Consider the following 9,847-nt stretch of genomic DNA (forward strand, 5'->3'; position numbering starts at 1 on the left):
TGTTTGTATCTATGTTTGTGGGTGGTTTCCATGACAGCTCTCACATCCAGACAGTCCCATGACTCCCGCCAACCACGGATCTGGATTAAAATCGGCACATACACAAACACACACACGCTCACACCGACCAACAGAAAATTCTGGTGGGGTTTGGAGAGAATTGACCTTGGATGATGGAAGTTACAGTTCACCCACTTCTTCATGTGTTTTCTAATGGCTGGGACTCTCACTCTGTGAAGACTGTGTGTTGATCAGCTGTGTACCGACCTCTACACATTAAAAAAACTCACACACAGGTGTCTTCCAAGAACTTGGAAGGCCATCATACCCGGACAACAAGGGATCACCTAAGTAAGTAAATGGGAACTTTCATAAAAAAGCAAAGCAAAGAATGACTTTTTCTAATAAATAGCATTACAAATTACCTATATACATTTGAAAGAAAATTTTAATAATTTCCATGGATAAAATATTTGAAATACTTGGATAAATGTCATTATTTGTCCCTGGTTTTTGTATTGTACTGCTGCAATAGAATTCAAATAACTGTGTTACTCCGGGTCAGTATTCTTGATACTAACTCAAAGAAGTTGGTTGCATAAACTTTCATGGACTTTAGTCTATTTCATCAGATGATAGAGTGGACTTAAGTCTATGAAAGTTTATACTACCAACTTCGTTCTCTAGTTACAACTTGTCTACACCATTGCGTCCTAAACTGTGGGTCCTGACCCCAAATGGAGCCCCCTTAGCTCAATGTTGGAGTCCTGAAAAAATTGGCAACAACAAAAGACATTTACATAAATTTGTTAACAACAATGTACAGTGTTTATACTGGACTCTAAAAAAATGCTTAAGCAATACTTCATAAAAGGAAAAACCAGTCTGTTAACAAGCCTTGCAAATGCTGATTTATTATCAGAAAATGTTTAATTTTTTTTAACCTATTTTATATACCTATATACCTAGGGTCACGTAAAAAATTCTCAAGCAGAAAGGAGCCATGAGTAGAAAACGTCCAAGAAGCCCTGGTCTATACTGTCTGTTTGGCAGTATATTTTCCTTGCTTGCATTAACACTACATACATAGCACACATCGTGATGACATTGCCATAACTGGCCACATATTTCCACCTGCCAAACTGACCTCATTGTTAGGGGGTATTACACATTTCCAGTTCTTCACATTATTTACAGCCATGAACACTCTACTTTGTTTTGGCTTTGCAATGATACATGTGAATGAACATATTTTCTGTTAAGCAGAGGTGGAAGTATCTGTCCACAGACCTTTTTAAAAAAACATATTTAAAATTCAACCTGGGTGGGAATGCTCACCTCCTACCATTGACTCCTTCCCTACCTCATGAACCAATGCCACCTGAATGGTCGCCCACAGCTCTGAAAGTCCAGATCTCCTGTAAAACCATGGGGTGAAAGGCAAGGTTGTTTTAAATGGATTAAAGCCAAAAGAAACACATTGCAGACAAATCTCCAAGAATGCCAGGTGTCAGGATTGCAATGCCTACAAGGTGAGTATGATTATTTTTAGTTCATGTGCACAAGCCCTTAGTTACAAAGATGGCCAAAGATTGCGCCAATAGCTGCTTTTTTCTAGAATCAATGACTTTAAAAGAGCTATCTTACCTTGTTTCAGCAAACCATATGATCTTAAGCAGGCCCTCCTAAGTGTTTTGGACTTCAATTCCCACAATTCCGAACAGTCTACCGGCATTTAGGAATTGTGGGAGTTGAAGTCCAAAACACCTAGAGGGCCGGGGTTTGCCCATGCCTGATCTAAAGTCTATCAACAGAGAACTCGTATCAGTCTTTATATTAATATAAACCCATAAAAAACAAAACCACATATACACAGAAAACCATTGACCTTTCTCCCCCTATGCTTTGCTTTCCAAAAAAACTGGCAATGTATCTCAGATTTTTAAAAAGTTTTCTGATTAGGTAATGTCTAACACAACAACAACAGCATAGAAGTGGTCCAGGAACTAATCAGAGAATTGATGTAATCGTCTTCAAAAGGAACAAGTACATAGCCAGATGGCTTGGAAGAGAAATCATTCCTCATGCTTCTTTGAAATGATATGATTCATGGTAAGTGTTGAAGAAATCTGAAATATTATCCTTGGTAGAGAAGAGGAACAACTTTTTGTGTAAAAGGTACAAACGCCTGTTATGCATCCCAACTATACCATATCCCGACTATATGGTAGTCTAGTCAGGATGAGAGACTGGTTATTTTAGACTCAAGTTTCTAGAAGATCCAGCCAGAATAACAAATGATAAAAAGTATGGAAGTTGTGCTCCAAAACACAGAGTTTTGTTTCCTCTTCTCTTCCCATCACCTTTGTTGCTTTTATCTGCTCAAGGCCATTATCATAAAGTAAACTACATATATTCCACTGTGTAGAAAATGAATGTATTGACTTTGGCTCCAGATTATTTGTGTGGTGGTGGTTTGATAATTGATTAAGCAAGCCTGATTTCCTAATCCTCTTATTTTAACCCAGAACAAATTAGTTGTGCTTAAATTCTATTTCATTGGGTTTTAAAGCACAACTAGTTGTCTGTGGACTGAGTCTGTATTTGATATTGTCTGGTTTGCCTCTGTGGCTATCCAGTGACATGTTTGATCTGTGTTGGCTACGTTAGGCCCCATTGAGTCAGAACCTTTTCCTTTTTTCTTTGCCTGAGAAAAGAAGTTTAACTCAAAGTTTATTTCCCACGTTTACATTCCCAACTTGCTTTTAAAAAGACCTGGTTTTTGGAGAGGGGTAGTGAATTTACTTACATGCAGAGGTTGTAAGTGGCCTTCAACTGAAGGTACATATGCTATTCAGAAAAAGGATACCTGTGCAACACATCCAGTTTAGTGCCAAACTGAGGACATTATGTTCATCAAAGCTGTTTTAACTGATTTTAGTTCTACACATCCCTAAAATCCCACAATATTGGTCAGAATAAACAAATGAATGAACTAATGAATATTTCACATCAGCACATAATAAAAATAAAACCTGTAAGTTTATGGTGTTCTTTTAAAGTTATTGCTTCTCTAGTATAACCCCAGTATCCATGGAGGATATATTCCCAGACTTCACATGGATATATTAAACCATAGATAATAGATAACCCTATTAGAATGAGGGACATCTTGCCCAAGAATATCACCAAGTTATGCTGGAGGACTTAGAAAATGCCTGGTGGGACACCACATTTTTAGAAATGTGGATAACCCGAACTGCAGATAGTGATCTCTTTGGATACAGGTTCATACTGTAGTCACATTTTCATATCCTTGACTGTTTTAATTATTCAAAACCATCCTTCAGCCTTGATTAGTACTTGGGTGGAGGACCACCATTGAATACCAGGCACCATAGGTTATATTCCATAAGAAAGAACTGGAAAACCCATATCTAGAGTAAGAAAACCCAATGGAATTCATGGGATTGCCATAAACCAGCAGGCAACTTGAAGGCACAAACATACACAATACTAACCAACAAAAGCATAATTAACCAAGGAAAACCTACCAATATGTAATGATTCTATTCTATTCTATTCTATTCTATCCTATTTGTTTTCAATCCACTCCTTTGGGCTTCACGCAAATCTACCATTTGCCAATATACAATACTGTTCTTTTCCTTTCTTGGCTGATTAGCTTAACCATTGGTTTGTCCCATCAAGTACGAAGTCTGCCCAAGGGTCTCTTGGTATCCAATTCATTCGTTGACATGTCAGTCAGTTGTCTTGTGTTCGTGCTATATGCCCTGCCCATCTTCTTTTTGCCTCATAGATCTCATTGACCATGTCACGTACCCCAGTTCTTTGACACAGCTCTTTCTTGCTGACTTTTTCTCTTATTGTCAGATCACACATCCTTCTTCCCATTGCTCTCTTAGTCAATGCCAGTTTTTACTCCTCTAACTTTGTTGTTGTCCATGTTTCAGATGTATATAACATTGCTGGTAGAACTGTCGTGTTGAAAATATCTGCTCTGACCTTCATTGGCAGTTTAGCATCTGTTAGCATTGTCCATAAGGTAGCCATCCAAGCCACCTTATGTCTTCTTGCGCATTCTTCATTTGCCAATTTATTCAACTGTATTTGTTGTTGAAGATATAAACATTCAGTCACTTCCTCAATTTCATCGCTATTTATAAAGATGGACACATGGCTCATTTTTCAACCATTTCGTTTTCTTCAAGTTCATTTCCAGTTCTACTGGAGGGTCAGGCTAATTGTTGGAGATCATGTTGTAAATCTTCTGGATTTTTGGTGAAAAGGATGCAGTCGTTTGTGAAGAGGAGATGAGAAAGTTGTTTGCTGTCAGTTGAAATCCCACCTTTAAATTTCGTTTTTCGGAAGAAGTTTTCTAAAGTTGCCGCAAACAGTTTTGGCTATATTGACACACTCCTTTATTTATTCTGATGTGACTCACTTCTGACAACAGTTTTATATCTGTTGTGCACCCTGTATTTATGCTTTTCACGATGTTCACATGTCCTGGATTTACACCAACTTGGTGCAGAGCTTTAAGGAGACTATTGAGTCAAAGGCCTTTTGGTAATCAACAAAAGTATGACAAACTGGAACTTGATATTCCCTAATTTTTCCCAGTAGCTGTTTGGTTGCGTGGATGTAATTGAGGGTGGAGTAGCCACGTCTGAAGTCTGCTTGTACCCTGTTGATTTCATCTCTGCAATCCACAGGTAAAAAGGTAAAGGTTTTCCCCTGACATTAAGTCCAGTCATGTCTGACTCTGGGGGTTGGTGCTCATCTCCATTTCTAAGCCGAAGAGCCGGCGTTGTCCGTAGACAATGCTGTTACCTTCCTGCCGGAGTGGTACCTATTGATCTACTCACATTTGCATGTTTTCGAACTGCTAGGTTGGCAGGAACTGGAGCTAACAGCAGCCGCTCACGCTGCTCCCGGGGTTTGAACCTGGGACCTTTCGGTCTCCAGCTCAGTGCTTTAATGCACTTTGCCACCGGGGCTCCTGCAATCCACAACCTATATTGAAATGTGAACTGTTAAATGGGAAAGAACACACATTGACTTTGGATATTCTTTGAAGGCTGGCAGGAGACCTGCTTTTGCCCTAAGTAAGTCTTGATCATATGGAAATAGTATGAAAACTGATAAAAAGTCCACCTGTCCTTTTTGTAATGCAGTGAAACAATAGATCAAAATTAAATTGAGGGTATTTTTCTGTTTGGAACCAAATTGCCACTAGGTGGTGCTTTTTTGGCAACTTTGTAGTGTTTATTTTTCAAATTCTTTGCTCAATTGACACATGTTTGCATTCCTGGTCTTCTGAGTTATGCATTTCACAATGCTATCATGGTTGAAGAATTCTGATCAGAGACATCCTTTGACAACAATATTCTAATTTATGAAAATATTTCATAATAACGTAGGAAAATTATCGATTTAAAATGTGGTGCTGGAGGAAATTTTACAAATATCTTGGGCTTCCAAAAGTGCAAGTGACTGGGTCCAAGTGCAAATGAAGCCTGATCTGTGCCTAAACAACCGAGGGCCTCTACACTTACGATACACTATTAGATGACATAATTCATTAGAATAGATATATGCCTTCAAGTTGCTTGTTGACTTATGGAAAACCCCTAAATTGCAGAATGTTTCCTTAGGCCAGGGATACTCTGAAGTGGCTTTGCCAGTTCCTTGCTCAAAAATAACTTATGGCATCTGGATTGTTTAAAAGGATCCTCACACTTACTAACTTGGACTGACAATGCTTAGCTTTCAAGATCAGAAGTATCTGGGGCCTTTAAGTGCTGTAAAGTGTAATACAGTAGAAAAAGAGGAACACAGAACTACACATGTTTATATACAGTCTGGGGAAACCACGGCCCCAAATCTGCAAGACCTGAGCATGACCATTGATAATTGGCACTTTTGGCGGCCACTCATTTGATGATAAATACAACAAATGAAAACACTTCATGGCATTTATATGCCTAAGGAAACATCTGTTGCATTTACTGATCAATAAAATGTCAAAATCCATATTTCACTCTCTCATTTACTGGGATGATTTCAAGGTTTCATGTGTGACTTTCCCAAGGGCTGCTGGCATAAAACAACACACAAATAACACTATGTAACAAAATTTGAAAACATGTTCCTGGTTTGAAAGTGTTTTTTCCTGTTTAATTGTGTGGTACTTACTTTGAAAGTACAGTAGTTGCACTCCAGAAACATTGTTTTTTTGGCTAAGGATAGTACTATTATTTCCTTCAGTCTAGGCATTTCGTAAGGAGCCCTCGGTGGTGCAGCGGATTAAATTGCTGAGCTGCTGAATTTGCTAACCTTAAGGTTGGTGGTTTGAATCCGGGGAGCGGAGTGAGCTACCTCTGTTAGCCCAAGCTTCTGCCAACCTAGCAGTTTAAAAACATGCAAATATGAGTAGATCAAAAGGTACTGCTTCTGCGGGAAGGTAACAGCGCTCCATTCAGTCATGCTGGCCACATGACCTTGGAGGTGTCTACGGACAACACCGGCTCTTCGGCTTAGAAATTGAGATAGGACCAACCCCCAGAGTCGGACACTAGACTCAATGTCAGGGGAAACCTTTACCATTACTAGGCATTTTGTTTGTAATTTTCCTTAACCTTTGTGCAGTTTAATAAACCTTTTCCATGTTTTTATTAGAACCAATCGGAAAGTGACATTTATAACTCAGTAACAAAAATCATTTAACCTAGTGTAATATTTCTCCCCTTTTAATCCATAAAATCCTACTGTTTCTCTGAAATATGCCACTGATTGCTTCTTTCTCCATTTCAGACTAACCTTGGAGGAGTGAAACCTGCAAGGAGTTCTATATTTCCAAAGCAAGTGCTTCATCTCATGGTGACCACAACAAGCATCATGCCTGCTCCAATATTTCTCATAGAAATCAAATGCTTAGAGCTTCGCAACATCCACAGTCAGAATAAACCTCCTGGCCCAGAACTGTGCTTATCTTCACAAAGCTCATGCGGGCAGTAATTCAGGAGAGAAAAAGAGGTGTCATTTAATAATAATAATAATAATAATAATAATAATAATAATAATAATAATAATAATTTATTCTTATATCCCGCCCCATCTCCCCAAGGGGACTCGGGGCAGCTTACAAAGGGACCATGCCCAAACAATATAAAAATACAACAGTAAAAACAAATTCAAACACAGCAATAAATACATTTAAAAAGCATACAACAACAACAATTTAAAAACAATTAAAACATGTTCAATGTTCATTTCCTGAGAACATATGAAATTGTCACATTTTTACTGAATCCTATAGCAATTCACCCTAGAGTGACTTTAGGCTAATTCACTGGAGCTTTTTTTCATGGAGAAGATTGGCTTGTTAATTTCAGTATGTGCCTATAATTCTCCTGGCAGCATAAGTGAACATATCTCAATCCTGGTAAGTTTTTCTAGTTAGTTTAATATATTTGTACAACCTGGCCAAGCTAAAATGTCTTCAGTCAAAGAAAAGAAAACTTGTGTAAATAGTCTGCTAATCTACAACCCATTTTAAAATACATTCTCCCAGACAATTGGATTTTGGAGCTGAAGTAGCAGATACGGAGAAGTCAGTGAAGGAACACAGGCCAGTCCAGTCTTAGCAATTTATTCCTGTGAGCCCTGCAGGGATTTTACTGTGGAAATGCAAGGAATGATAAGTTATCTGCATCTGTGATCCCTGGAGAATGACTGGCATTTGGTGACAGTGATATTTGACAGGCTTATTCTTCCAGGTTGATCTTTGCTATCTTATTGTATAATCTAGTTGTGTTTTGATGGGGGAGCAGGCATTTCAGAAATCATCAAGATATTGTTGTCATGTCCCTGAAGACCTGGGAATCCTTAGAGTTGCAATCCAACATTGCAAAGACTGCATGATTCGTACTCATCGCTTAGGCCATAAAGCCCAGGAGGGGGGAGTGCAGTCTGTAGGTCGCATGAAACCCACAGGAGCCAATTTGGGTGCCCTGAGGCTGTGCCTCCAGGACTCATTTTAATTTGGGGTGAATTTTCACCCTTCAAAATAGTTTACCATTGCTGGAAAACACATGAACCCTTCCCAAACTTCACATACTTCAGAATCCCCCTGAAAATAAAACTAAAAATAAATACTCCCAAATTGTCCCAAAATGAAGCTAAAACTAACTTGATGTCCCCAGGACCTATATTTACCCACTCACTGCCATAAAATAAAAGCACTTTATGAAAATTGTGAACCCTAGGGTTGTGTTTTGGAGTGCACAATAAACATAACAACACCAACATCTCTGTTAAATGATTTTACCTTGGCCCCTGAGTCTTTCATTTTTAAAACACTAAGTGCATGAGTCAACAAAGCTTCATTGTCGGCCTTTTACTTAATTTGGAAATTAACATTTTCTTAACAGAGGTGCCAAAGAGATTTTGGCGTGCTAGGCAAAGGGGCAAAATAGGTACACACACATCCCCCAATGCTATTCTAGAGACAGAGATCTGCCTGATCAACATCTGAGTCTTCATTTGCAAAGTGACTGTGTCCTCCATCCCTGGAAGAACCAGACTATTCTAGGGCCAGATGCATGGTGTGTGCAACTGTCCTCCAATGAAGGGGGGAAGCCTTGGGAAGTATAGATAAGAGACTTCTACTACAACCATTGAACACCTCTTACAGATTGTCTTCTTCTGCTTAAAGATGGGGGCCTGCTAATCACAGCAGGTGCTGTCTGGAAAGTGGGGACTTCCGTGGTTCCTATGTAGGCCCCAAATTAGGGGCTTCGTGGAGATCATGAATATATAACAGTCACAAGTATGTAACTCTGGGTTACTTATTTACAATTGCCATGGTTCTTAGAATTTCAAAAGCACATATGTTGCCTTATCTACCGATTCTTTTCTAGGGAGCATTTAAATTGCTGGTCTCAAAGTTTGAAGCCCTCTGCATAGGACCTCATCATATTAAGGCTGGGATTCACTAAGCCTCATGGCAAATCCTCTGGGGCCTGAAGGGGGCATGGGGAACCCATCACCCCATGCCCTGCATCACACCCCTTCTCCCTCACATTATCCCATGGGGTTCTCTGGGTGTGTGATGCAGGGCATGGGGTGTCATTGCCCAGCTTCCCCAGGTTGTGCCCTATGTAATACAGGAAGCCTCCTGTGTTGCCTCCACAACCTCCTGCAATATTTCCACATCACTTGAGGCATGGAGCCCTGCCGGAAGTAGATCAACATCATGTGATGGGAACTGGAGGGCTTCGTGCCTCAAGTGAAGTGGAAGTATCATTGCATGGGCATTTTTGCCTGTCTGATGAGGTTGTTTCTGAAGACATGATCTAATCTACTGCAAGTGTTAAGATTTGCAGAGGGCTTTCTCTCAGTTTCATAGTTGCTGAGACTTGTGAGATAGTCTTTTCTGGGTGCATCTACTCTGTAGAATTAATGCAGTTTGATACCACTTTAATTGCCATGGCTCCATGCTATGGAGTCCTTGGAGTTGTAGTTTGCTGAGGTACCATCATTCTTTGGCAGAGAATTCTATAGACTCCATAGCATTGAGCCAGGGCACTTAAAGTGATGCTAAACTGCATTCATTCTGCAGTGTAGAGACACCCTCTATGTCTGCTCCTTGACTATGGAACTCCCTTTCAGAAAAAGTCCAGTTAACCCCCTCTCAGCTGACTTTCCCTCATCAGGTGAAGACATTTTTATTTAGACAAGCTTTTGAAGTTTGAATTTTAATTACAGAATTATAGTGCCTGTAAGTGGTGTGCTGCTTGTAACTGTGTCTTATTAAGGACTT

General features: G+C 39.5%; 1 protein-coding gene across 1 annotated transcript in view; it reads left to right on the plus strand.

The window, feature by feature from the left end:
* The window catches only part of LOC100557779 (cytochrome P450 27C1), a 46,288-nt gene extending 37,941 nt beyond the window's left edge, over positions 1-8,347 (plus strand). Inside the window, exon 10 of the mRNA XM_016996653.2 lies at positions 38-8,347. The gene's annotated coding sequence lies outside the window, so the exon portion shown is untranslated. The remainder of the gene's footprint in view (positions 1-37) is intronic.
* The last annotated feature ends 1,500 nt before the right edge of the window (positions 8,348-9,847 follow it).

This window comes from Anolis carolinensis, chromosome 1 (assembly GCF_035594765.1).
Source record: "Anolis carolinensis isolate JA03-04 chromosome 1, rAnoCar3.1.pri, whole genome shotgun sequence".
NCBI lineage: Eukaryota > Metazoa > Chordata > Lepidosauria > Squamata > Dactyloidae > Anolis > Anolis carolinensis.